Source organism: Euprymna scolopes, chromosome 30, assembly GCF_053919585.1.
Source record: "Euprymna scolopes isolate OS-2025 chromosome 30, ASM5391958v1, whole genome shotgun sequence".
In the NCBI taxonomy this organism is placed as follows: domain Eukaryota; kingdom Metazoa; phylum Mollusca; class Cephalopoda; order Sepiida; family Sepiolidae; genus Euprymna; species Euprymna scolopes.
This window is the reverse complement of record NC_136511.1, coordinates 72,392,788-72,407,323: the sequence shown is the minus strand read 5'-3', so window position 1 is coordinate 72,407,323 and position 14,536 is coordinate 72,392,788. Positions and strand designations below refer to the sequence as shown.

The 14,536-nt window shown below is 35.0% G+C and overlaps 1 protein-coding gene across 1 annotated transcript in view; it reads left to right on the top strand.

Annotated features, from left to right (window-relative positions):
- Positions 1 to 14,536, top strand: part of LOC145254836 (pappalysin-1-like) — a 654,441-nt gene that overhangs the window by 571,990 nt on the left and 67,915 nt on the right. The window lies entirely within an intron of this gene.

The following is a 14,536-nucleotide window of genomic DNA, read 5'->3' as shown; positions in this document are numbered from 1 at the left end:
AGGGATAAGGGTTATTGCAAGTACATTACGTTAGTGAGGAGATTTGCTGAAGTGTTTACTTAAGGGGGCGGTTCATTAGGAATTTGTTAACATTGGACTTGAAGACATCCAAGTTGTAGTCCGGAGGGAAGCAGGCAGACGGAACAGAGTTCCACAGGCGTGCAGTTCTAAGAAAGAAGTTTTGTTCATGGAATTCGCGTTTTGATTTAGGCACAGATATAGAGTGGGGGGAATTTTTTCACAGTGGATTCAGCTAGACGGGTGTTTTTCGTGAAAGATTGGCGAGGGGGGACCAGAGATTGGAGTTCAGACGAGCATCTGCCATGGAGATAACGATAAAACAAGGACAGGCTCGCAACGTCTCTTCTGTGGGAGAGAGGTTGCAGGGTAGAGAAATTATGCTGTCAAATGATTTAAATGTCGACAAACATAATGAAACTAAAAGGAAAAAATATAAATAAAATGAACAACTAACATTTATTTCAGATATAATTTATTGCCTTATTATAATTATAATTGCCTTGAGATTTATCCGCTGAGGTCTTTTATATAATCGTTTGAAATTAAATGTTCAACTCATACTTTACGTAAACCGTACTCATGTTATAAACTTCTGTTTATTCCGATAAATTTTTTCAGTTCCCTTATAATATTTTTTATAATTGACCAGGCACTCTACCCATCTGTTTAATCATTATCCTCGCGCAATTTTAGCCCTTTTTCCCCGATTAATAAGTAATAAAGCAATCTGAAAAAGAAGGTAATCATTTATCAATTTTATAATCTTACGAAATGTACGTATCAATGAATTATCCATAATGTGATAATGGCCACGAAATTTTGAATCCCTCGTCCCTTAAAAGCCGGTAATGATAAAAAAAAGTAGTAAAATTATCAAAAATGTATAAACAGAAACACAAACTATGATTCTTGGGTCATTACAGCAATGAACCGTTGTATTTCTTCTCAACGCAGAAAGATGTGACACAAGATCGAGATTTTGGTAAAGTCAATGCAGCTCCCCTCTAGGTGCACTCTTGTCAATCAAAAATTACCCGAGAAATTCTGTTTGTATTCCGCGGTAGAGACCGCTTCGTACAGTAAGCATTAAAATAATTCTACCCGGTAGATAAGAGGCAGCAACGAATACTACAGCCCGACCCATGAAAAGCAACCGAAAATGCCCAGTTTCTACCAGGCTGGGTATCCAGATAGAAATTAGGAACATGTGTCCAAAATCACAGTCAAGTGCCAAATAAATGTTACGAACTGCAGTATTTACCTTTTCACGCGACAAGAAGATGTGACACAAGGTTGGAAGGTAACGAGAGTCAAGCTAGTGAGCTTATAGGAGGATTACTCTGGCGTTTAAAATAATTGCCTCAGCAACTTTGTCAGCATTTCTCGATCGGAGCACTCAAATAGTAAGCAATAGACTAGCCCCATCTGAATCAAGGCGTGGATCCCGACAAATAAAGGTCCTCCGTCATAGCACGGTGTCATCTATACTTATTGTCGAGACGTGAACTTCAATTTGTATGTGTTTGGGATGTAATCCAGGTGGGAAGTCATCGCCACGAATAACTGTACGACGTTAAGATGTAAATGTATGTATTTTAACTGGATACGTCCGTTTATTCCTCGAATGGATAGATCAGATTGCCCTATAACAAATAGAAAATCCATGGAAATGCCAGTTTTCTTTAGGATTGTGTTTATTATTGATACAGACTTGAAGTAAGAGGAGAAAAGCGTAGCTGGTGGTATACATACACATGCATATGTTGACATTTTTCCGGATGGATAGAAGAAAGAGCGGTTGTTTTTTTCTCCAATTTTGTGGCGGGAAATTGCACGAGCTTATACGGTTAAAGAAAATACAAGAACAAATTCGATGTATATTGACATTTTAATGTTTTGCGCACTGTTACCTTCATCTTCATAGTGGTGGTGGTTGTGTCACCAGGTTTCGGACGACAGTTTCTCTGCCCTTCTTCATGTGGGTGACAGCAACGTGATATGAATGCTGAATCTTTTAACTAAATCCCCATTATTAACTGCCTTCTGCAGCTGTGGTTGTCTCACCACATTTTTGCCAACTAATCCTCTGGACTATTTTAGGTTGGATTGAAACCGCTTTCTTCACACAATGTTCACCTATAATACACAAATAATGAAATCTCATCGCAAAGGATTTCAAAAAAATTAAAAAATAATATATAAATTAGATGTGCTCAAAAAACAAGTAAAAACAAAATAATAAAAAAAAAATTGATAGAATTTCATCTGCATGTACAGTTGTTTTACAATCTTAAATCACTTTTTTAATAATGTCCTTATCATTTTGTTCAAGCTGGAGATGGGGCATCCTACCGAATGTCAGACATTCACCCGCTATCTCATATTCAAACCAAGAGTTTTTTTATAAGATTCTAACCGCCATTTTAAGTGCATTTTTTTTTAATTTCCCTTGCACTTGGTTCATCAGGTATATTTGCAAGGTCGTTGTTGAAATTCATTTACATGAATCCAGTTCCTCCTATAATTTGTGGAAAAATGTGTAACGCTGTCCTTATACCGACACGTTTTCGTGTCAGTCGCAAAGGAGACAAAGTACGGAAATGAGCTTCAACTCGCTAATTTTGTTGTACAACGATATTAATTTCGCCATTCTCTCGCTACCGTTGTGAGGTTCGTCACGTAATCATCTTATCTAACGTATTTACGCCTCTCTCGTGATCTTGAAAGTTATTTCTGTCTCTAACGAAATCTACTTTTTAAAGTCTTTATTTTTACCTAACAGTGACATCATTTCGCATGCATTTGCATGCATGGGTCCGCGCTATCTTACAAATGGGAGTCTTCCTGAGTTTCCAGATGTGTTCTATGCTTAATACATACATAAGATTTTAATGTTTCGTTAATTTTTCTCTCTGAGTTCCGTTTAACCTAGTGTTATTGGGAACACTAACTTCTACTAAGGTTGCATCTTGCTTCTTTTCATCCCATATAATTATGACAGGTTTAATAGACCCCATTTTAAGGCACGTAGCTATAATAGCCTATGCAGCTTTGTGAAACGGCAGGTTGAGAATTTACTATATGTAATATGACTATCGAATGTCCGACATCCACTCACTATCTTACATATTTAAACAGAGAGATCTTTTTAAGATTCTAACTGGCAGTTAAAGTGCGATTGTTTGAATCTCACTTTCACTTGGTTCATCTGATATATGCCTACTGATTAAGGAGACAAAATACTAGGATCAGGAATTTTCATATAGAAAATTCACGTCGACACGCCATTTCCCGTCAGATTAGCGAAATGAAACGACGTTGACAACCGGAGGGTTGACAATTTGGGAATACCGGAGTCTGTTAAATGGCGGAGGCGAATCCCTACAAAAACAACCATTGTCAAATCCATCTCTCCCGAGGGAGACAGGCAAGCAAATATTGATTGCTGCTGTCTATGAATGTAGGTAATGGCAATTGGAATTGAGAAAACTTTGCTTAAATTTAGCAACGAGAAGAAACTAAAACACTTGGGAACAGTTTTCAGACGAGTGGAATTATAATAAGTTTATTTTGTCCTTTCCTTATCACATTTCCTGAGAGATTTTTCTTGCTAAGTGTGGGGGGATATTTACTGGGTCGGATGATATCCATGGAAAAGATACTATTGACTAGTTTTTGATTTTCAAATTCAAGATCACTCAGCTGTTTACAATAAGTAGGGTCATACTTTGTCTGGAACGATTTCCTTAAAAACGAGTCTCAATGCATGGACAGATGAAAATGCGAGTTTTTTTTTGTGTTTGGAAAACAAGAATAAACAAGTGAAGCATGCATGATCCCCCGTGAGTGCACAGTGAACGAGGCATAAAAAATGATTAAGTCCAGCATTTACTCCCCCCCATTTTGCCCACAAATTCCCAGGGGACGTCAAATCCTGGTGAAAATGAACAATAGGTGCAGTTTTAGGCCTCGACATATGTAAATTTGAGTTCATGCAAAAAAAAAAAAAAAGAAATAACTACATCCATCATTTTCCCCAAACTTTAGGCCCCAAACTCCCAAAGGTATTAAACATATTTAAATTAAAGTTCAGCAAAAGAAATGACTAATTCCATCACCCCCCCATTTAGCCCCAAAAGTCACCAGGGCCTTAATATAGTTAAATTTGAATTCAGCACCATGCAAAACTGCTAAATAGACACACACAGAAAATTTTGGACGAATATAGTAAAAGATTCTCAAAAATGGAGTGTTTTTATTAGCCCTAAAAGAGCTCTGTGGAATACTCACGTGTTATCGTGAACAAAATTATATAGAAATCAGTTAGTTACAACTTTTCAGAAAATTTTATAAAAATCCAAGTCATCAATTTTTTTAATAAGTACAAAACTGTCAATTTTAGCAATTTTAACCCGAAAGGCATCCCTAGGAGGTCAGCCGTTACGTTTTTACACATATCATGTTTAATGGTTGTGCAAAAATTTTAAAAAATTCCAAAGCATAGTTATTTAGAAAAGTGCAGACAGACGAACAAACGAACTAACAGGTCCACTCTCCTTTTGTCGGGGGACCAATAAGCTCGTTAGGATAAAAAATAGAATCAAATATCAATTATCGTATGAATTATTCAACGTTTGTTAACATAAGACGTTTTACGATATATATTAATCACATGATTATAAAATTTTTCTTGCTTTGCTATTGAGTTGTTGAACTTGCCATAATTATGTTTTCCTGCATATATATATATATATATATATATATATATATATATATATATATATATATATATATATATATATATATAACTGTCGACTGGTAGTAATCGTGACACCCTGCACTGAAGATTCCCGAAAGGATGAAACACTAGTGTCTGTAGGCATTTAATTATTATAGTAGAAAATAATTATGACAGCCCCTTTAAGAAATTCGTTTCTTATCGTTGAGCACTTTCAGTTGAATTAAAAGTCAGTCAATTTAGCTCTTATGCGTAGATCATCGTATAGCGATTAGATCACTGTCTGCCTGACGTAAATGAACACTTAAAATTAAGATGTTTAAAATCCAACGTTATTTCAAGCGGTTAATGGTAGCCGAATGGATTAGGTCTCCGCTAATCGAGCCAGAGATGTTTCGTGATGCGGGGTTCGAATCGTTCGACTAGTAGTAATCGTGACACCCTGCACTGAAGATTCCCGAAAGGATGAAACACTAGTGTCTGTAGGTATTTAATTATTATAGTAGAAAATAATTATATATATATATATATATATATATATATATACTAGCATGTCGCTCGGCGTTATCCGGTCGTAATATACGTTCAAACATGATATTTTAATTGATACAGATTACGTATTTATTACTACAGAGACGGTTCTCCATTGATTATTATATTGAAGCTAATATGTAGTAGTGAGATCAAATCTGAAAAATGTGTGTATGACTTGAGTGCCAACACTTAGTATCGAAACAAAAACATACAACTCTTCGACCTTACTTCTTAGCTACTGAGCCACGCCTATCCGCATACTCGGGTTTTTTTTATTCAAAAGTAATGGACTAATGAATTCAACGAGGTTGTTAGATAGTGCTCAATAAAAAGAGCTGATAATACTTGTTTATTGTTATATAAACATGGTCACATCCTGCTGCTACAAATAGCCACTTGTTTCAATCAAACAACAGATATCATCAGACAGCGACTTGACTATTCAAAAGTTCACTGAATAAAGTTATTCATTGAACTTTTGAATAGTCAAGTCGCTGCCTGATGATATCTGTTGTTTGATTGAAACACGTGGCTATTTGTAGCAGCAGGATGTGACCATGTTTATATAACAATAAACAAGTATATATATATATATATATATATATATATATATATATATATATATATATATATATATATATATACACGTGACAGAGGTGTTACTTTTTAAACCTAACTAGCAGTTTTTCGGACATCTGTGCTAACCACCCTATTTTACTCATCAAAAATGTGAACCATTTAGCAATACCGCCTAAAATGGCTTGAAGTATTTCACACGGACTGCTTAAAGAGAATCCTTCAGAGAGCAGGTTGTCTGTATAGATGACTGCAGATTTCTAAAGCAGCTGTTCTACGGCGCGATAACAGCTCACAGCACAAGCCAAGGAAAAGAATCAAGGATTGCGTAAGAAATAATCTTAAGGAGGTTGACATAAATATTGAGTGATGAGAGGAAAAAGCTAAACATAGAAGTGAGTGACAGAGAGTTGTGTCGGAGGGTCGCAAAGTAGAGAAATCTGCGTAAAGGGCCTGTGAAGGAATTAGACGCTCGTAAAGGTGACTGGAAGTGTGAAACATGTAGGCGCTTTCTACTGTCCAAAGCTGGATATGTGAACCCCATGAAGTTACACGAAACACGCTCTTATGTACGCATACCTTCACGACCTGATGAAACAACTTGTGTAGTGTGTGACATGAAATGAACGCCGGCTGCTGGTCTGAAGGGACACATGGTTCTACGCAAGAACACCCTATCAAGGAGTGGTCCAGTTAACCTTATGCAGACACTTGACGAAATAATAAACCTGACGAATTCTCACGAGAATAAAACGCGGAATATTCTGTGTAGCTTAATTGCCATATATTTTTCATAATTTACTATATATATATATATATATATATATATATATATATTTATATTTATATATACTTCTCACTTCTTTTCTCTTCTCTCTCTATATATACATACATAATTATGTTAAATCGATATAAACCGATATAAATAAAATAGTGGACGTATGCGTATGTGTGTGTAAAAGCTTATGTGTAAATATTTAACCAATAAGCGCTTTAACTACCCTTTATATAACTCTGAAATCAACAAAAAATAGTAATCATACACCAACGATGGTTTATAATGACGAAAATCTTTGTTTGGATGAATGGATAGCGATGACAGTCATATATCAGCAAGTTTAAATACAAAATTTTCATTTCGATTAACCGACATACGTTTACCTTATTTTTTTGCCAGAATTAATTAATGTCTTCAACTCGTTTAATATTTAATCTTCCTTAACTATTTTTCGATAGCTACGTCGGTAGGAGACGCTGCTTGAACGCTAAATGTCTTTGTTTTGATTCTAGCTTATGGCATATAATATATATATATTGCTTAAACTTTTGAAATCATTACTATATACTATATACAATATAATATTCAATAGAGAATTGATAGTAATAATATATATGAAATTTGCATGAATTAAAATATATTTCAGCGTTTTTTTTTTTTTACGATCGGGCAAGGTCTTGAGACCCTCGAACCCACCCTGTTTTTGTTTTAATAAAACGAATTTAAAATTAATATGTTTTCAAAAGTGTTCAATAAAAACCTTTTTTTGCACGGAGATCAGAATTCCCATTTTATTCTGTCAATCATTCTAAGGAGACTTCATCACCTATTATTAAAGCCAGGTGTATGGGAAATGCAATCCTAGTTGTATTTTCTGTATGGATATGTGATCACTTTTCTAAACCCGGTAATTGTTGATGGCGTTATGAATCGCCTATAAGAATTGAAAATTTATATTACATCTCCACTTTATTCGGTATCGCTTAACTCTGATAGCAAAGAGAGCCACAAGGCAACGAAGGGCGTGTTCTTTCTCTTTGATAATTTTTTTCTGGCAAGGTTTTGTGGGTATTGCTTCCCAGAAAGAACGAGGTATTTCCATAATCTAATTTATAAAACTCCCTATGTCTATCTGTCTGTCTGTCCGTCTGTCTTCATATTTTCAAACTCTATCTCTCCCGAAACTAAAAGACACTGAGCGGCATTAGGACCCTTGAATGATTAAATGTTTATGGACCGTTTTTGTATGGGGTTTTAAAAGGTCAAAAAAAGGTTAAAATTGAAAAAAAAATCGTTATACTTTTTGTACATATACCTTAGTTTATTTTTAATCAGCTCATATGCGTGTCACATGCGTACGGTGGTAACGTTACCAGCTTTGAATGCTACAGTTTTGCATTCGGTTTCGGTTCTAGCTGATGGCAGCCAAATACTTCTTTTTGTCTTTTGAAATCACGACTCTATAATAATATATACCAAATCTGAACGAATTAAAACATATATTTAAGCTTATTTTACGACCGGACAATTCGGGCACCCCTCCCGGTAGTCTTCTAAAATCAATTGTAGGGACGTCAAAATTATCTCATTTACATTTATCCTCCGTTAGCAGAATAAAGTTTAGGGATATAGTCGCGCCTCGAGAAAAAGGAGTCAGGAGAGTCCGCAAACCTTGTTGATCTGTAAGGAAGATGATATAGATCCGAAAGTTGGACCATGGTCCGTCCCCTTTTTGAGTACTGATGACTGATAGAGACCTGTTTTGTTGGAGGTCGGCGATTATGAAGGAAAATGAAGAATTGACTTTAGTGGGACAGATTGCTGAAAATATCTTTCACTTGGTGCTTGTATCACTAAGTGAAAGATTCCTATGGAATATGGAGATAACCTGCCCCACTACTTTAAATGAACAGTGTTCACGTTATCGTTTATGAAAGAAATGAACCCAGCTTCGGCAGTGTTTTATTTAGATTATTACTTTGTTATCATAAAATATGAATGAAATTATTTTGTAGTGAAGCATGCCTCTTTATCTTTTTTTATTACCGACGTATGTATACATATGTATACTTTTCAGGTAATGCACCGACAACATTTTTTCAATGATGTGGCTATAGAATTTGTTTGAATACTCACCTGGCGTTATTCAATCATAATACTAACTGTCTTCCTCCTACCCATAGCTTTATTCTTTCCAATACTAAAACTAATAGGCATCTCCTGTCTTTATGAGGATCACTTTGCGTTCGTGTTAACTCCTTACATGAAATGGCTTCACACCTATTCTGGGATGATTTCTATTAAATATTGCACGTTTAATACTCGTATAGAAGGAGAATGTCCAATAGTCTTATTGTTCAGTATTATAGAGAGTGTGTTTTACAGACACCTGAGACTGCAACACATTCATCCATTTAAGTAATGGCTAGTCTTATGTTTGCTTACCTGAGCTGACCGACGATAAACGATTTTTTAAACGTGATGTAGCCGTAAGCACAGAACAGATAGGATATGAGAGATCAGCCTATTATTGAGGCGAAAGAGATTATATTAAGTAGGTGATAATGATTCGGTGTTCGGTAATTTGAGATCAGAATTTGAATAACGCAATCATAATCCGAAAAGTATATAAAGACAGAGAGAGAGAGATAAAGAGAGAGAGAGAGAAAGAGAGAGAGAGAGAGAGAGAGTGAGAATGAAGGAGTAAGATAAGATGGCGATTAAAAGTACCTCCCAACGTGCTGAGTATTCTTCCTCGTGTGCAGGTACTAAAATGTACATTTCCTTATGTCTGGTGGTCTCAACAAACGACCTTGCGTGTAATTCGCGATAATATTTAGTCGTTTCCGCCCCGGCCTTGGCATTATCTACTTCCAAGACCTCATTTGGGGTCCGAAACAACTTAGGCACCAGGACCAGTAAGGGGGAATGGGGGGAAAATAGGGGTCTTTGCTAATTTTCCTAGGCTAAACTTGCGTTGGATAGCAAGTACTTTATTATAAAAACCTACACTAGAGTTTCTATCATACTATATTTTCAACCGCCTATGCGTGTAATGTGCGATAGCAACTACAGCTAGACAATTCAGGTGAATATTGGCAATAAAGTCAGTGGACCCTGGCCGGCCCTGCATTATATAGAGAACCATTCTGTGGAAATGGTCGAGTTGAAACGTAAGTATTCAGAATGGATAGTTCGCTCTTTAAGAGTTCCGATGACGCCAACCTTAGCTCGTCAAATATGCTGTCAAATGATTTAAAACTCGACAAACAATGAAAATAAGAGGAAAATAAATATAAACAAAATGAACAAGTAACATTTATTTCAGATACAAATGTGTTACAATTTTTTTCTCATTCATAATTGTCCTAAATATAACATATCTAATGATTCAGTCAAGAAAGCAGCTTCAGTGAACGTTAATTTTTGGCTCATCACTGGAAGACATCCACTGCAGAAATATCGATGTCTACAACGACTACAAATACTTTTATTTTCTCTCTTTGTCTGCCTAACATAAGAACAGATTTTCCGTGGAATTGCTTTCCACCTTTCTCATCTAGTGAACACGTTGCCTTGAGATTAATTCTCCCAGGGCTTTTATATGACCGTATCAAATTAAATGTGAACTCATACGTGACGTAAAACGTAGTCGTATGTTATTAACTGCTGTTTATTCTGATAAATTTTGTTAGTTCTCTAATAAATTTTCTTATCATTAAACAGACCCTCTATCTATCTTATTAAACATTATCCTCGCATACCTTTAGTCTTGATATGTTACGTTTGTATTAAACCATAGATAACCTGGGGTCAAATTATTGGACTAATACTTCATCTCTATATGAAATACAGAGTTATCTGACTATTGAATAAAGACGTGACATCCCAGCGTATCTTCTTTTTTTTTTTTTTTACTATAGAATTGAAATTTTGTGCACTGCCTTCATATGACTCAGAATAGAGATATTTACATAAAAAATGTTATCATTTCAATAAGTAAGTGAAAGATGGACTCTCATATATTTGGAACAACTTTCCTATGCGAAAGCACGCTTAGGAACCTCATCGATAACAAAGCTGCATGCAGAATAGTGATGACTAGGGCTATGACAAGAGAATATTCTTTTCATTATTTTGACTTTCGAGCATATATCAGTTAATATCTTATATGTTTTTAGATAGAGTGATATGGTTCTCGATTGATTAACTGTGCCTTACTGTGTCGACAATACACGAGTGACAAAACAATGATAGTAATCAAAACGTAGATTCCATGAACAAAGCTTCTTTCTTAGAACTGCACGCCTGTGGAACTCTGTTCCGTCTGCCTGCTTCCCACCTGACTACAACTGTTATATTGTTATTATTATTTGTATTAGACTATACCACTTGTGCCCGTATGTTACGTGAGTTCTTATTAGTAATGATATGAGTCTTAGTGAGAGTTCTTGTCTTATTACATATGATGTTGTATCTTAGAGAGAGAGATGTTGTTGTAATGACATTTTATAACACAGACATATAATAACAATACAATTTACCTTTTTGTAGAAATCACAAACACAAAGATGAGCTTTATCACAAACACATAATGAATTTATTTTCTGACGACCGGTCGACTTCCTCATTAAGAACTCAAAGTTTCACATTTTAGTTTCTGAAGTAACGTCTCGCTTCAGACGTCCGCCTGTCTCTGAGTTTTCTCACTGACTGTCTCCCCTGACTGTCTCTGACTCTCTCTCCCCCTGTCTCTGACTCTCTCCCTACTATATTGAGAAATCCATGCACCCCGGCCACGTGAGCAAAATTCACGTGTTTCAACATGCGCGACTTTGCACGTTTTCGACATTGATTTCCCAATAACCTATTTTCCTTGTGTTGTTTCCACAAAGGAATTTAACCTACATATCTAATTTATTTAACTCATATTTTATTATCCACATTCTTTTAACAATTGAATAGTTTATTTATTATTTATTTCATCCGAATTAACAATTTACTGGACATTCCATTTAAACCTATTGTTCTTTAAAACTTATGTCCAGGGTTCGATTTCTGCTTTCTCTTATTTTCATTTTAACTAATCTCTCTATTTTTATACTTACATGAACAGGGGACAGCCCTTATCATGTAACACAACCTGGATGTCTTCAAGTCCAACGTAAACAAATTCCTGATGAACCGCCCCCTTAAGTAGACACTTTATTAAATCTCCATACTAACTTGCTGTACTTACAATAACTCTTATCCCTAAGTGGCTTCCGGGCCTTGATAATTGGTGACTACCTTGTAAAAAAAAATTGTCTTGGCATAGCTCTAGTAATGGCTATGTAGCAAAAATAAATTCTGAAGCACAAAAGGTGGCTCCTGTTCATGATGTAACCCTTGTCTTCCTAGGTCTTACACGTTTTAAATCTAAAATTAGAGCATTTACTTTTGGAACGACCCTAGTATTTAATGTGCTCATATAAGACAGATTAATCGAATATTTTCGCCGCAAAAACTTGCTTCAGATAGCCAGAACCAATTTCACTATTGACATTCAGTGTGAAAGATATTTCTCAAACTTTCATGAAAATTATTCTTGTACTAAAATGTTATCACTAACCAAGACCAATACCGTTTGAAGATTAGCTTAAATAAGATTGATAGTTGAAAAACAATAATATGACACGAGTGGGATGATCAGTATCTGCTCTTTACAGAGTGCAGATCGGAAAACATCTGTTTACATAGAACTTGAAGATGGCCATGTTTTAATCAGAAAGATAGCAATCGTGTGGTAATATTTGTTCAAAAATGCGAATTTCTTAAAGAACATCTCTGTTCATGGAAGTTTATTCTGGTTTTAGGTACATATAAGGAACAAGGAGATTAATTGCAGTTGTAATAGAGAAACGAGTTCTTGCTGGTTATGTTTTAGGGAAGCAGCGAAAGATCGAGCACTTAGTATGGAAATAAGAATAGCATTGAGAAAGGCTAGCTACCTGTTCAACAATAGTTCGCATAGAGTTATCCAGGTGTACATACAGTCTTTGTTAAACAATTACATCTAAACATTGTTAAGAATTCATGACGGTTCACTACCTTCTTTGTTTTGAAGGTTATACTTACCACTACAAAATGTCAACTCTTCGTTTATTTTTGAAACCTATTCATCATACCCCGTTTCATACTGATCTACTGCTTTAGAAACGTGAGTCTTATCGAGTTATAACTCTCACAAAATATCTATACGCATATTTCTTTCGGTGTCGTTATTTAGGGCTTACACGCTTGAACATTTATAGTGTCTTTCAGTAATAAGAAAAATAATTTTTCCTTGATACTTTATTTTCCTTGAAAAAATATTTCCACAAGTTTTAATAAAACGTTCATTATAAAATTTTACCTGAGAAAATATTGTATGTAATTTTTGAAAAAAAAGTTACCTTTGGCTGCTTGAGAAGGAGTCTCCTTCATGCGTACGAAGTTGACCGTTCTGCTAGTGTGTCTTTTTTTAATGTTTACTGTCGTAAATTCAGAATAGCCAGTCTGGAAACTTATTTAAGACACCTCGCATCTAATATAGTGGAATATTCTGACACCCCTGAGAATGGATTACTGCGTCTATGAAAGACTCTAACAAGCGAAAACCAATGGGAAATAGTAAGCGAATCATCATACCCCGGCATTCAAAATATATTCAAATGCAAATATCTTATTTATTATATTGTACCTTTTTTTCCAATAAACTTGTTATAACTTAGTCTGTACATTGAGTCTAATTTCATAAAACTAATTACTTTTTCCCATCAGCAAACAGTCATAAACAATGTTTCAGCTTAATTCAGACGGTTTTAAATCGGAGTAAAGGATTGCCTATTAATATATTCATATTACAAAATATCGATTTCTTCAACTTTATTTTATAATGGCTTTCACTATAATGAAAAAAAATTTATCCTTGATATTTTATTTTCTTTGAAAAATTATTGCCACATTTTTTAATAAAACTATGATTATAAATTTTACCTGAAAAATATTTTATGTTATTTTAGAAAAAAATGACCTTTAGCTGATTGAGAGGCAGTCCTCCTCACGCGTACCTTGTTGTCCGTTCTGCTGATCGTTATTTTTTTTTCTATGATTGCTGTTGTAAATTCGGAATAGCTAGGCCTATCTTAGATATGTACGAACATTTGCACTTTGGCATTGAATTGCCATGGTCTTGGCTCGGTATCAACCGGTCGCTTAAGTAAACCGCCGGAATACGTCGAGCGTCGATCAAACGCTAGGAAATAACAAATAACAACATTGGCTACTAATTACAATAAAATAATGGAAACGCAATAAAATATAATAACAACCTACCGTAAATTTAATGAATAATTTTTCGTTTTGTTTTATTTTATTAATTATTAATTATTAAATATAAATAAAATGAACTCATTTTTTCCCGTCTGATTTTGACATTAATAGGATTAAAAATCAAGATATTTCATGCAAATATAATATGCACAAACGGCAGAACAATATCTGAGGTGTGTTATAGGCTTATTATTTCTAAAATTCCTCGATAATCTTAGATTTCTATACTTTTTCTGCTGAGAAGTCACGGCCAAAATTGGTTAAGATCAATGGAAGTGGTAAAATATTTTCTCTCTAATAAATTCCTCCTCCCTCTGCCACCACTTAACACCGTTTGGGGATCGTTCACAAGGAACAGTTGAGAAGAGGGCACCGGTTTGGCTTCGTAGTTCTTTCATGTCAAGTTATTTAAAATCACTAAACTATGCTGCAGTGCTCTGTGGCGTAGTGGTTAGCATGCTGGACAATTCACATTATATTTTCACGTTCGCGCCGACCTACCGTAGTCGTTTTTTTTTTTTTTTTTTTCCTAAACA